General features: G+C 39.1%; 1 protein-coding gene across 12 annotated transcripts in view; it reads right to left on the minus strand.

The window, feature by feature from the left end:
* MAGI2 (membrane associated guanylate kinase, WW and PDZ domain containing 2) overlaps positions 1-15,022 on the minus strand; it is a 708,943-nt gene that overhangs the window by 370,954 nt on the left and 322,967 nt on the right. Inside the window, exon 1 of one of the 12 annotated variants that reach the window (XM_088054942.1) lies at positions 12,618-12,805. The exons of the other annotated variants lie outside the window; for them this stretch is intronic. The gene's annotated coding sequence lies outside the window, so the exon portion shown is untranslated. Of the gene's footprint in view, positions 1-12,617; positions 12,806-15,022 lie in introns of those variants that run through there. 12 annotated transcript variants of the gene reach the window in all.

Genomic DNA, 15,022 nt, shown 5'->3' on the forward strand with positions numbered 1-15,022 from the left:
CCTATCTTGTCAGCTCCAGGGAGAGATCAAAGGATGACTATTAATATAAAGAGTTGGGTTCTCTATAGACAAAAATTGTTTCTTCATTGCTGTTTCCCAGTACTCAAGAGTTTATTCTAGTAGACTCATGGAATATTAATTTTAATTGTCAACTACAGATTTTTATTATCCCTACAACACAACTGTGTAAAAGAAATGGTCTGTATTAATTTTCTAAGAAAGTCCTTTATTGAAAGTCTGGACCAAGCAAGGTCACAGGAAGAATGATTTAACATAATGTTGAAATGCGGAAGCACAAAAAATAAAATAAATAAATGTGATGTGATTAAAGGGGTGTGACATTTCTCCTTTAAAGTTAAAGTCATGTAAGACTTAATAAGAACACAGCAAAAATCACAGTTAAAAGGGCTATACCTAGTGAAATGTCAGACATCCAGAACTGTGCAGCAAATACAGCAATCATGTTTATGCATGAGGGTTGTTTCACTGATCCATCATTCCCACAGATGCAACCAGGAGTCCAGGAGAAGATTTGGCAAAATGGAAGCCTCATCATCATACATTTTTAACAGCTTAATGATCTTCTCTTTTGTGTAGTACATGCCTTGATTCAAGCACCAAGGACAATGCTTGCTTGTGTTACTAGATTTGTGTTACTACATTTGTTTGACACAAACTGGATGTGCACTGTGGCAACAAAAGTTAAACCAATTTCTATTGTGAACAAAATTTTAAAATAAATATATTTTTAAATAATAAATTGGAAATTATTCTCCCCTGTATTGACTGACAGATCTAAAAATCACCCATTACTTAATATTATGACCATGACTTTAAAATAACAACAAAAAAAAGAGAAAATAATTCAGTAGAAAAAAAATATGATCACAATGCAGCTAGACAGGTGGAAGGGTATAAAGCAGCAAATCTGGCTGCTGGATGAGACATTATTCTGCAAAATGTCTGTATTTGGGTCAGTGAAGGTGATATGCCCAGTTAATTGGTGAATAGAGCACAGTAGTGAAATCAATGAAAAACATTGATAAGTGACGAGAACGTAGTTGGTGCTCCATGCAGTGAGTACAGAAAAACTGATTTGCTTATCCAGGAGATTTTATGATACAGCTGCCTGTGGTTATAGGGGGACTGAATTCAATGCCTTAGAGGTCTTTTGCAGTTCTACACTTCTGAAAAAATGGTACAGGTACTTTAATTAAAAGAAAATATGCAATCTCTGATACAGTGTTATAACCCTACTAATTTTAATAGGTGGTAAATATTTTGCTTCTCATTAGCAGGAAATTGTCAAATACTTTAATTTGTATGCAGAAAGGACTCAGGTTTGGTCCTTCCTATGCCAAAATCAGTGGAAAAACTATAATCTTGCATATGAACCTCTTAGTGTCTCTCTATTATGGATGGCTGGATGGATGAATAAATTCTTTGAATGCTTTAATACCGCATGGTTTACACTTCTAAAAATAACCTTTGTAAAATGCACTTTTATGTTAAGAATTCTGAAATCCTTGAACAGTAGAATACAGTTGTACAGCTACAGAATATGTCAAATGAAGTGCATGTTCATGACCCCTTTAAGGTGGACACTGAATTTCTGTTTATAAATGTGTACAAATAATAGTGATCAAGATGTGTAGTACCTATTGCATCAGAGGAAATCACTAAGAAGTTAATAGCCATCTTAATGAGGAGAAAAAGGATCTATTTGTGAAGGACTAGTAAAGAGGACTAAAATAGCACATGATATTAGTGTGTAAAAAAAACCAAAAACATGATGACAGGATTAGGACTAATGGTCCTAGAAAAGAACTCTTTTGATTATTTCCTGGAATATCCTCTCAGTTTGACACTACCACCTGGGATGCAGAATACAGTGTCTAAGCAAATGAACTTTCTTGTGCAAATTCAGTCTTTGCCTCTTGTCACTTAAATAAAAATTGCAACACTGACTCCTCATTTACCACTATCTACACCTCTTCTCTGATAAACCCAGCACTTCTGTCATTATTACAAACTGACAAACCTTAGACCACCCTGAAATTTAATGCCTCTCTAACTGTGAAAACGGAAATATTGGTAGCAACATTTCAGACAACTAGCTCTCCATGTTTTTACTATGATTTCCCAAGTTTTGGTAAACACTCCTAAGCACAGAATTTAAAGTAAAATAATAAGTATGGATTTTAGCTGAAGTAAATTTTCTACAGTGTAACAGAAGGTTTAAAACATAATTATTTATCTAAATATAGTATAATTGTAAAATTAAGGTGATACTTAATTCTAATCTTCCAGATGAAAGTAAGTGCCAGCACTATATCAGGAGAAGTTTACAGTGCCAGTGATTTGGAAGGAATTCATCCCCCTGCTTGGGAGGAAGGGGTGAACTTCCTCTCTTCCACTGCTAGGAAAATACCACTGATTTGAGTGAGTAATTGCAGATTTACACCACAGTGCCTCAGATCAGATTATGGCTTGTAATAAAGCTTCAGTGTGTTTCAGGAGTGAAGACACTTCTTCAAAGACTTCAAGATAAAGCATGTGTTTTAGAGTTTCATTTATCCAGGTTTCATTCAGGCTGAGCTTCAAGGAACCTGAGCATCAAAGTGCTAGAAGGTGATTTTTTGTCAAAAATCAGTTTTCTCTTGCTGTCATAAAATATTATATCACAAAGCACACAGAATTTTGAACCGTTTCTCACACCGCCTTTTCTCATGAGCAGGGATGCTGTGAAGAGGCCACAATGACTAGGTTTCTCCATCTTCACCCTTCTACCCTCTTCTTCCTCAACAGCCTATGGTTCACCAGGATGCTGAAAACCTGCATAAGACTTTTTGCCCCAGTGAAAGCCCTGACATCAACCACTCCCACAACTGCAGTGGTGGAGAGGAGCCCAGTACAACACACCAGACACTGGGTCCTTCTGGAGGGAGGAAATTGTGATGGTGGGATATGGATGTTTGAGAGTAAGAGGGGAATGGCATAAGCAGCAGAAGCAAGGAGAGCCTGGGGTGGAAGTGAAGGACCTCACTGCCCTGAAAACCTTACTACCTGCAGAAGGAAACTTTAGCACTGGTTTAACTCTCCCTGAACACAGTCCAGCTCACAATTATTTTTTTTTCAAAGACATTTTTCTCCTTACTCTTCAGCTTCCATAAGGCAAACCCATCTATTTCTGTTAAGTAGCATGGTATGTCAGTTTTCTGGCATTTGAGTTAAACAGTAATCGTAAAGAATGCTTGTGAGAGACAATAACTTCTTGATGTCAAGTCTTTCCACAATGGGGAACTGCTTTTAAATAACTTCTCAGAAGAATAAAATAGAATAGTTTCCTGATAATTGTTTTATTTCCATGGAGAAGTGAAGGAAAAGCTGTTTGGCTTATATTCTTTACCATGACAGCTTGAGGATATGCATAAGGATTCCTGTTTCTGCAGTCATACATTTTAATTTTTCTTTCTCATTTCTCTTAATTTTGTTCTTGGTTGTCTTCTCTATTTCTCTGTGAATTGTTGGATTTATTTCCTTTTTGGTCCTTTATTCCAAGCCCTCTGCTCTCAGTTCCTCTCCATGCCCTGTCTTCCTCTGTGCCACTCACTCAGCTTGTTAAACACTCTCCCTCCCACTGACTTCTTGGTGCAGAAATAGTTGGTTACAAACCTTTGTTGACAATGGCCAATTCTCTCTGTCACTGTAAGATGCTCACACCAAGGCTCAAGAACAGCCATTTTCAGAGAGAAGGTCAGTAATTTTAAGGGCAAAGAGAGGCTGTCTCTTACAGACAACTGTACTGCACTCAAAGATCAAAATGCATTTGTTCGTCAACACCTATCTATTTCGATCCAATCTCCCCTCACACCTTTGGGGAAAGGGAGAACCCTAAAAAGGATGAACAAATAGACAAACCAAATTCATATGCAAAGTGATAAGATGAACTGGCATTTCAAAAAAGGCATGCCTAAAAAAAAAAAAAAAAAAAAAAAAAAAGAGGGGAAAAATATTCCCGTAACAGAGAAGTGATTTGATGGAAAATACTGTGATCCCAGAAGAGGAGGCACATTATACATCAAACACTTTCCTAGATTTTTTCGATAGTAATTTCCTGAAAAAGAGTTTATTCTGATTCCTTTTCTTTTTTTTTTCTTTTTCTTTTTGGATTACTGTACATTGCCTTTTCCAGGCATGACTCACATGCACAGAAATGTCTTTATCACAAATGAAACACATTTTCAGATTTACATGCTGATTTAGCCAAAACTCAAGGCTTTTGACTTTTAAAGTTTTAAAGTGTTTCTAATGATGGCAGGAAGGTCTGATGTGTTTGAAGATATAAGGCTCATCACCAAGGCAGCAGTGAGCTCAGGTGAAGGCAGAACAAACCAATTTTCCTCCATGACTGGGTCACCCTGTACTGAGGTGTAAAGGTCTGGTTGCATACACACCAATGAGCATGTGTCCATGAGAACAACACTGGAAATGACATTTCTTCTGCATTGTGTGGCCACATAAATATCAATTTGTGCTTTAGAACAAGAATGTCATATCACTTGGAAAATATCCCAGTATCTTGGCGAATTATATTGGAAACTGGGAGGCATAAAAGGAAAGTATTACCCCACATGGCCCAGTGCTGCTACTCTTTCTCAGTGTGAAAAACGGGATGTTGGGCCAAATACCCGCTGTTACTCCAGTTGGGGAAGCAAATTCCATATCAAACATTTAGCATATTTTGTCAGTAATTTTTGTATTTGCTATTAAGGTGGAATCTGGACTGTCTGATCACATATTCTTATTACAGTGGATAATTCATGTATACTAAGCTTTATATACAGAAGTGATTGAAAAACACAGGGTACATTAAAAAAATAATGCTTGGCAGGAGGTAAGAGTTTGTCCTCTACCTTCAGGAGTTATCACACCAGAGTGGCTGGGTCTGGTGCACCAACATTTGTAGAAATTATCACAGACTCATTCACCTGATGTGGGCCAAGAACCTCAAACTGAGAACATCAATGCTTCTTAATGCCATGGTCATTCCCCTGAGAGACTGTGGGGGCATGTGGGACCTTCCTAGTAAAATGAAAGTGGGAAAAAGAAATGAACAGGACAAGAAAATATTCGAGATCTGGTCACATTGCAGTGCATCTCTGTCAAGGACAGTCTGAACCTTATCTCCTGAAGGTACAGAGCAACAAAAACTTTCTCCTTGTTCTTAGGGCAGCTGTAGGCTAGAGATCTTTTTCATGGACTGCTGTGGCTATCACCAAGAGCTGTGGCAGAAGAAGCACACTATTATCAAGTGCTGTAATGCTGAACTAGCAGATAATACCAAAGCACCTACATTTTCTTGTGCTCTCTCTCCTTTTATTTCTTTCCTGCTTGTAATCATAACTATGCCATGGAGAGCTTTCTTTGAAGCATTCTTCGAAACATTCTTCGAAACACAATAGACAGCATACATTATTTATCCTAATGGAATAGTGTGCAAGGCACCCCCCCATATAGGAATAACTCCAGGAGAACAGAGCAAGATAAAAACAGGTTACATCTTTTTAGTCAGAAAGTGATGAAACTTCACAGAAGGCAATTCTCATGTGGATGAGGTTGCAAAAGTAGGAGCAGCAGGAGATAGGAAACCCAACTTTGTTTTCTCCTGTGCTACTGAATCACTGGGGGAGCCAGGTACAGGTACTTACAGACCAACCCACATACAAAGGCAACTTTGTGCACTTTCTCTGTCTCAGCCGCCCAATTTATTTGCACATTTACAAAGGAGTGAACCTCTATGAATTTTTTTATAAAATTAACTACATAAATGTAAACTGCCACTTGTAGGAGAGAACTTTAAACACTGAGAATTTGACTTCTTTACATATCAGCAATAAGGTTTTTTTATGTAGGTACCATCATTTAAGGGACAGAGAGCATTTACTAGTGTAAATGAACAGTACTGAAAATGAACAATTGTTATTCTGTTGGTATGAAAACAGCAGCAAACATGCTTCCTCGGTTTAGTTTTGAATTCTGAGCAGGGCTCGTATTTCACACAGTAATAGTCAGTAACTTCCATGGACAGGGAACATAATTACAGTGTCCTAGCTCCAAATGGCTGAAGGTTGTAAAGGATAATATATAGCACCTGCTGAATCTGCAGAAGGAAAAAACCTAACACAATAAAGAGCTCCCTACTGGCACACTCCTCCTTTTTCAGAAGGACTTTCCAATAGGCACACAGGCAGGTGTTTTTTGATGGTTATGTCGCTGCAGTTGGTTCGACAACAGCATTTGATGGCTGCGATGACAGAATGGGAACAGACTATCCCCTCAGTTATTCCAGGTTTTAAAATCCAGCCATTTAAAAGCTAGGGAAGTTTGGAGTTACTCTTTCCTTTTGTGCAGCAAATTCCTCCTAGTGCTGTCTGAGGGACAGCTGTCACTCATCCCATAAGGGTTTCTGGCGTGTAATGATACTTGCATTTCCACAAACTGTTCACTTGTATTTTCCAGAACCTCTTGCTATTACATCATCCAAACAAGAAACACCAAAACTGCTGTCTCCTTCTGTCAGTCAGGAGCTGCAGAGCTCTGAAGACAGAGGCACACGCATTTCCAGTTGCCCCAGCCAATTATGTGATCAAACAGTGAACAATTATGATCCAATCAAGCTCCTTTACTCAGCCATCTGCAATTCTCCCCAGATGTTCTAGATTTATGGAATATTCCAGTGGCTAGTGTCATAATCAAGCTTTACTTTTAGAGGTTCTTGATCTCAACCATGTGATAGAGAACCTTAATTAGTGACAAAGGGAGTGTTTCTCATACCTCTTTCGATTATATGTGCTGTAAAATAGAAAATTCTGGATTGTATAGCATTACAGGGTGATGCCAAGTTACTTTTCAGAATTTCTTCCAAAAAGCTGATTCTAAAGGTGAAAAATCCTTTAATGAAAGGGAACTCTGCCCTGAAGGTCCTGTCCCTGCAGAGGTTCTGCTCACCAATGTTTCATTACAAATATTATCACCTCCTGGACTCATCATGGCTTCTGCCATCACAAAGATGAATACAATCACAATAACTTCGGCCAATGTCATGAGCAATCCAGAAGATTTAATCCAGGACCTTGGGAGAAGAAACAGATGGAGGAGGAGCAGCACAGGTGTGCCAAGGCTTTGTGTTCCCATCAAAGCAGTTTTCTCAGCAGATGACCAAGTTTGAAGTTACACAATCCATATCCAATTAGTCTGCTTGAATCAATCCAGACTCTAAGCATTCCTAAATCTTTAGAAACTTTACAATATTTACAAACTTACCAGAAGTTTGTAGAGTTTTTACTAATTTCAAGTCTTTAATTTTTGTTATCTAGGACAGACTTTTATAGCTTACATCATTTCTGTCATCAGAAAAGCACTCTAGTGGCAATAATTCTTCACACTGTATTTCACTGCAATTTATTTATTTGACTGGAAAGGAAAGGATAACTGAGAAAGAGAGCTTTTATTGTGATGTACTCTCTATTGCAATGCTTCCCACATCCATGCCCATTTGTATTCCATCACCTCTGGGTTATGAGCAATTCTGTCAATGGGGATTGTCATGGCTGTAAAGACTTAACTCCTAATACCTTCAGATTAAAGAATCTTTCCCAGGCACTTTTTTTCTGTTATTCATATTTTCATAAGGGATAACAGTTAGGGGGTTAGAGGTTCAGTGATCACCCACTGTCAATCCTATTTGCTTGTTTTCTTTGCCAGGAAGGTGATAAAATGTGTTTAACCTGAGTCCCTCTGCAAGATTGTATTTTCTCTACTAAACGTTCTCTTGTCTCATCTCTAGAGTGAAACTTGGCACCAATTTCAGCAGAGGCAAAACTGAGCTGTAAACCCCACTCTCCTTTAGTACCATTCATATGATCATACAGGTATTCAGGATGCAGATTCAGATTATAAAATTGTCCCAAGAAAGCCACCAGCTTTCATTATTCCCTTCAGCAGTTTGAACCATGGGAGTGTTTGCTAAATTCTTTATGGTATACTTGGCTGAAGTTGGGATAAAAAATAATTTCCTTTTTGTCATAGGAAGACTGATAAGATTGAGAGTATTGTGTTCTGTAGGAATCTGGATATGCACCTCTCTATGACCTAGTTCCCCTGCACCAAATTCTGACTTCACCTGGACTAAAGAAAGGCCTGGTGGCAGAAATTGCTTCTCACTGTCCCAGAACTGGGCCAGAAGGGAAAAGTCATAGATGTTTGGTAAGGTTAAATCAAAGAAGGTTTACATAAATAAAGAAGTTTGTGGAGAGTCAGAAAAAAAAGTATGAGAGGAGAGATACTATGGATGCTAAATCTGAACCACAGTGCCTGTACAAATTACAGGCCGCATAGCTTTCTCAAGTCCAGCCTGGGAAGTTTTAAGGAGGAATCAAAACAATCCTCAGGGACACAAAACAGCCTTGCAGGTGTTGTTTTCTATTCCTTGTTTTCCTTGCAGGAGAAAGTCAGGGGGTGGTGAGCCCCACTGACCAATGATGGTGATGTGGTGATTTACTGACCAATAAGAGTTTCCTTTCTGTACTTTCCATGAACTAATCTATATAACAAGCCTAGAGCAATAAACTAGAAGATTTCTCCTGTTCTGACTCCCTTGAGAGTCCGTGTCGTTCTTTCCCGCCGTTCCCAATTAGAACGACAAAATACAAAGAAATTAGAAAGGTAACAGAAAAATAATTGCAATGTCAGGTTAGAAGCATCTTGCATCGTTCCAGGTGAGAGTGGTTTTCTTTATTTAGTTGAAAAAGTCAACCTAACCTTCCATGGTTAGAGAAAGAACACAGCCAACTTTCAGTTTACAATTTTCAGCTAACTCTATTATTGGTGTTTTGTTTTCTACAAAATAGTGGGCAGTCTAAACATAGGTATACTTTGTACACAAACACCAAAGATCACCAAAAGAACCATCCTCCTCTTTATCCTACAGCATTATGTAGCCAGAGAACAGTTGCTACAGTGATAAGAGAGATCTGAAATTTTTGTCTGGTGCTTTTATCAGACATGTGTGTCTGGGGTATGCTGTACATGTGAGGAAGCAATGACAGAGGAATAGGAAAAGCTGGGATATTCTTAAGTGGGGGGGGGGTGTGGTGGGGAGAAAGTAAATTATGCTGCTGACCATACTCTTTTCTTGGCCCTATGGGCTACAATCAGCTCTGTTATAGTGACATCATTTACAACAAACTTGATTTAAACTGCTTGCATTAGGGCAGCCGGGAATACTATATGGCCTTTAATGTTCTTAAGCTTATTTTGCAGGGAGAGCAGGATGGTTTCTGTATAGGCATTTGCTACTGAAGTGGGAAATAGGTGGGCTGCTTGATGAGTCTGTCAGCTGGAACACTGGCAATTCCTACTTGGAGTGCTTCAATGTAAATATAATTTGCTCAGACTTCAATACTCTGGGTCTGTGTCTTTTTTCCTTTTACTATATACTAATCTATCTAATTCTTGTTATTATTTATTTTCATTGCAACTAGAAGACAAGCCTGACTTTTATGTTTATCCACAGAATGTATTTACACAGCTTTCAGAAAGTGATGATGAGAAATTTTCCTAGTGCCACCATTTTATCTGTTTCCCCTCCCCCTTTACAGAGTTCCAGTGTGTCAGTGCTGCACCACAAGAAATACATTGTGTATTTCCAAGCAATGTCCCTGGGCAGTTTTCATTTTGTGATTACAATAAAAGTCAAAAGTCATTCTTAATTTCTTAAATCAGATTTTCACTGTTAAATCCCACTTTAAATAATGTTGCATTTAATAACCACATAATCAATAGACAGCGCTCCTAGTTGGATGTGTGTGTTTCTTTAGGGTTAAATTTGCTCATTTAATTTCTTCTGGAAACTTTTCTGCCTGTAGTGATCTTCAATCCAGTTTTTCTTAATGTGTAAAGTTCTGAAATCGAATTTGTTCCTGTTCATCACTGGACTGCCATTTTATACTGATTATGTACATACACACCTGAAAATCAGCCTGCTTTGGTTTACCTTCCAAAACTGCAGCTGCATTCCAGTGCTTTGTAACTATGGTCAGTGTGAATAAGGCATCTGGAATCTTTCTGTCACTCAAAGCTTTTAAACTCTATTTATTTGAACATCTCTCATTGACATTTCTGCTTGTCTGATGGTTTGCAAGATGTTTGTTTCCTTTTTCACAACCCCAATGTGCAATTGTGTCACTTTCCATGAAGCAAGTGTTTACTATTGTCAAATTATCTACCTGTACAGAAGGAGCTATGGGATCTACATACAGTGTTAAAGTTCCTTTTTTGCTCCTTTCCAGCAGTAGTGGAAGCAGTTAGGTCTATGAAAATCTCAAAAGACAGTAACAAGTCTGGCAAGTAACATTTGGGGGTTTTATAAGTACTCACACAACATGCTTTCTAAGCACCAACAAAAATAGTAGGCACTATTAAGTAGTCACAAAAAACACTGGCCACATTTTCTGGAGAGGATCCATACTACTGACAACTTCTCACAGCTACCCTTCTGCCTCCTGCTTGCCCTACTTTTGTGCTATGGAGCCACCTTATCTGAAGGGACATTTAAAAAGTGGTTTTCACCGGAGAGAAATTTCCAGTTGCCCCATGAATTCTCTGGCACAGATCCCTCTGGAGAAACACGGTCCCCTTCCTCGTTGCCCTGCAATCACCCCACATGTGGAGAGACAGAGGTTGCTCCCATCTCTGGGCTGCAGCTGCTGCTCAGGAACGCTGGAGCAGAGCTGCAGAATCAGACTGAATGGCCATTCCATGTAGGGCTCCTTCCACCCAGCACACTTGTAGTACAATTAAAGGAGTGCCTCCCCTGCTCCTCCTCCCCCCTCGCTCCTGTAGTATCTGAATGTGAACTTCTCCCTTGGATAAACAAACACTTGTACCCATACATATACTTCTGGCCTTTGAGGACTTTATTCCAGTGCCTTTTGTCAGGATTTTCAGTTTTACCTGTCTGTTGTACTCACCACCGGCTGACATTTCTTTTTCACCTGTATCGTGGGTGGCACATTATTTAAGACACATGTTTTTCAACCCACTTACCTAATTCCAGCAGAACTGACAGAAGCTGCTTTATTAGCAATATTTATACAACACATTTGCAATATACACTTTCAAAAAATATTTCTTTTTTGTAAGCTGTAGTATTGACAGGAGGTTCTGATTTCAGGTAAAACGACCACTGCCCACTATAGCCCCTCAGCCAGTCAAACAGTCAAAGAAAGCAAAGCAAAACAAGCCAGTCAGACATTACCAGAGAGAATGGTGATTATAACAAACAATACAAGGCAAAAATGCATGGCTATTCAGAAACTGTCTTTTGGGGACCGAAGAAGAGATCTGGAGCCATTTTTCACAAGGTTCACGAGAAAATGTCAGCACACAGATGCTACTGTACTGTCAGATTGCATCTTAATTTGGCCAAAGGGGACCCAGGCAGTCACCCCTCACAGATATTTTTAAAGGCCCATTACAAATCTGATTTATTGGTTGCTAAGAGTCTTCCTGCTATAGTCTGCAGATTTTGCATGACATGGAGCTGAAATCCAGTTACGGATAAATGTATGCTTCTCTGTATGATCTAAATCCATCTGAATTCAGTATTTCTTGGGCATCGGTCAAGCCTCCCCCGGTTTGCCCACCCCCTCTCCTCCTAATACCTTAAGGCAGTTTACTTCAGAATGAAGCAGAGCATTAACCTGTATAAAATTGCTAATTTGTATATAACTCTCTTGCTGCCATTTAAAAAAATAAATAATAAAAGGAAATGCCTTTTGTTCTAAAGAGGCAGAGAAATTTTTCAGGAACAAAAGAAATGCATCTGCCCAGCAAAAGAAATCAGAAATTGCTGGGATATGTTTTAGATGTTTAGGCATGCTGGTGTTAACAACCACCATTCAAATAAAAATGCTAATTTGCTCCTGTTCTTCAATATTTAAAAAAAAAATCTGTTGGCTTTTTCCTCAAAAGAAAGGCGAAATTCCTTGCCTTCTGTGAAAAGCCAAAGATCATACGAGTGAAATGCATTTTGTATTGCTGAAGAAACACCATTCAAACTTGCTCTACTTGAACTGCCCATTGTTACAATTCAGACAATGTACAACAAGAAGCACGGCTCAACTTCTAACCATGCCCGCATCACAAGGAATTCAAAGTCAACAGCTCTTCCTATTTCCATAAACTCACCTCCAAAGCCTTCATTTGCAGATTCTCAGGCAAAAATCTATTAGCATTGGAACAGTCATCTGACAATTTGTTACAGAAGCATGCAGCTTGTCCTAATGCCTTGTATTTCATGAAGGAACTATTCTAAACAAAGACAACATCAAAAGCTACATAAGGATTGCTCACGGCAAGTCCAACTCAGCACAAGTTTGGGTTCAACATCTGTCTGAACACAGTAGCGTCTCCCATTTTGGTTGTGTTTTGTGGGATTAAACCCCATCTAATCTCTTTAAGTGACCCTGACTCAGGTTCCATCTGTACCGCTTTACAAATCCGGAGAGAGAAGGAAAAAAAGGCAAGAAAGAGAAGGCAGCGCCTTATCCCACCTTTCCATGGCTCTCAGCCCGTCTGTCTTCGCATGATCTGCAAACCACCTGTACTGGATCCAGCCCATTCTGGGGACGAAAATTATCTTCCCGGTAGATGTAGTCTCAGCCGTGCTTTGATTTTTCGGCACGAATGTCTAGAATCTTCTGCTTAAGCCAGACACAGCAACACAAAACTGCAGCTGAGCTCTTTTGTTTTCCCTCTCTCCAGGGCTGAGGCAGCGGCGCTCCCGGCGCTCCCGCTCCCTCCTCCCCCGGCAGCGCCGGAACGCTCGGCTCCGCCGCCGGCCCCCGCAGCCGCCACCTCCCAGCCCAGCGCCGAGATTCCTCCGGCAAGGGGCAGCTTCAGGGGGCGGTCAGGTGATCTTCCGGTTAAAAACGGAGAGGATGCTCGGGGATTGAGCGCACGGATCCGTGGTGGGATTCAAACTAGCCATTTACATTACAAAGCAGGGAGGGAAATAGGGCTCAGAGGAGATCACCAGGCATCCTTCTGCTTTCCAGCTCTGCGCTGGCAATCCACACAAGGAGGCATAGCGCAAAGATATGCAATTAAACTTTCCAGTGGCAATACTCATACATAGTTTGGATACCATGACGCTCCTAAATATTTAAAATTAGAGGCTTATTACTAAATAAACATAATTTTATTTTTTGATGCTCTGCTGGTTCCGTATCCCTTTACAGATTGTACCCAATTGTACATTTTTTACAATACAATCTTTAAATATTTATGCTGGAGCCATATTTAATTTCTCATCAGCAAATGGGCTGTACTCAACTAAAAAAAAAAATTAGTTCTTTATTCATATTATTATATTGCAATTCAAAGTATCTTTGATGTAAGGGCTATTATATTTAAAACTGAGTTTCTGAATCGTAGGCTAACCAATGGCCCTGCTCACTGGGATTACCCTGATTAAAGCTGCCATACTATGCAGGGCTTTAGAATTTAGGCTCTAAAAGACTGAAAGAATTCAGATTCTGTGGGAATCCTGGTTACTGCCAAGTAATAAGAAATACCCAAATGTTTTTGCAAAAGTCAGAATTACTTGCAAACAATATGCTACAAGAAAATCTTGTAGAAAACAGACTGTGAGTCTTGAAAAATACTGTGCTTTTAACCTCAGTTTCCATTAAAAAAATTTTATTGTGTTTAATTAGACCACAATTTCACCCAAAATATACCTATGCATTCATTATAAAATGGTAAAAAACAGGAAACATCCACAAAACCAGGCACAAAGGGTAAAGTAGGCATCCACACTTAATCAGTCTTTCTGAGAAACTAAATGTGTAGATGAAAGGTGTCATCTATTTCAGAAGAAATCTAAACCTGTTTTCCTATGACCATATTCTTAAAGACTCAGGTTAAAATCAGAAAGCCTACTCATCCATCCACCATCCAACACAGGCACTTCTAAAACTTCCCAATATTTCCAACAAGATAACAAGTAACCATTTGCTCATCTTGTAATAACTGCAGATCTGTCCACAGACACCTCAGTTCCTCTGGCACTACACACAGAATGCAATTTCCACCTTCTGCTTTCTACACTATCACTCTTATGATGTTAGGTAATTCTTTTGTGAAGTACACAAAGGAGCAATCTGGATTTCTTTTAGGATACTAAGGGAAAAGAGTTATATGAGAGATTATGGATTAGCTTCACCATATCATTAGGCTATTATTATATCTACTAGACTAACAACTCTTTCTTGCTCTGACTTTCAGAGACTTAAGGCTTTTTAACCCTGACACATCCTTTTCAGTAATGCTCTAGTAAGAGTGCTTCACATCATTCCTATCATAGACAAAATTTTTTGCCACAGTCCATGAGCATTTAGCAGAAGCCAAGACTGACTCCAAGGGGCTGGTAAAATTCCCATAATTATTGTATGTATGTATATATATATATATATATATATATATATATATATATATATATACATATGTGTGTGTGTGTGTGAGGCATTATTTCACACCAGTCTTCATGGGGAAAAAAAAATAAATCACTGGACTTTTGCTTTGCGACATTTTATTTAATTATGTATGGAATAAAAAAGTCAGAAGTGGGACACTTGTCATGCCCAGGTAAGCATATCCTTGTAGAAAGGTATCTAACAACCATTGCACACTTAACACTAGAACATGTTTAAGATGACCCCAGCAATGAAGGCCACATGAACCAACTCAAGACAGGAGCAAAACAGTTTCATCTCAATTGTCTTAAGTTTCTGGTTACAGGTGGAATTCTGCAGTTCTTTTGGGCACTCTCTGAAGCCAAATGTAGTTCCTCTATTAATAGCTCTTTCCTTTCACCCTCCTGAAGCCACAATATTGCAAGCAGAGTAGTGATGTTTACTGGCTGCAATGGGTCAAATACAAGAGCCAGCTGAGTAAC

Source organism: Pseudopodoces humilis, chromosome 5 (genome assembly GCF_049639895.1).
Source record: "Pseudopodoces humilis isolate 2021_Gansu_Grassland_sample_001 chromosome 5, ASM4963989v1, whole genome shotgun sequence".
Lineage (NCBI taxonomy): Eukaryota > Metazoa > Chordata > Aves > Passeriformes > Paridae > Pseudopodoces > Pseudopodoces humilis.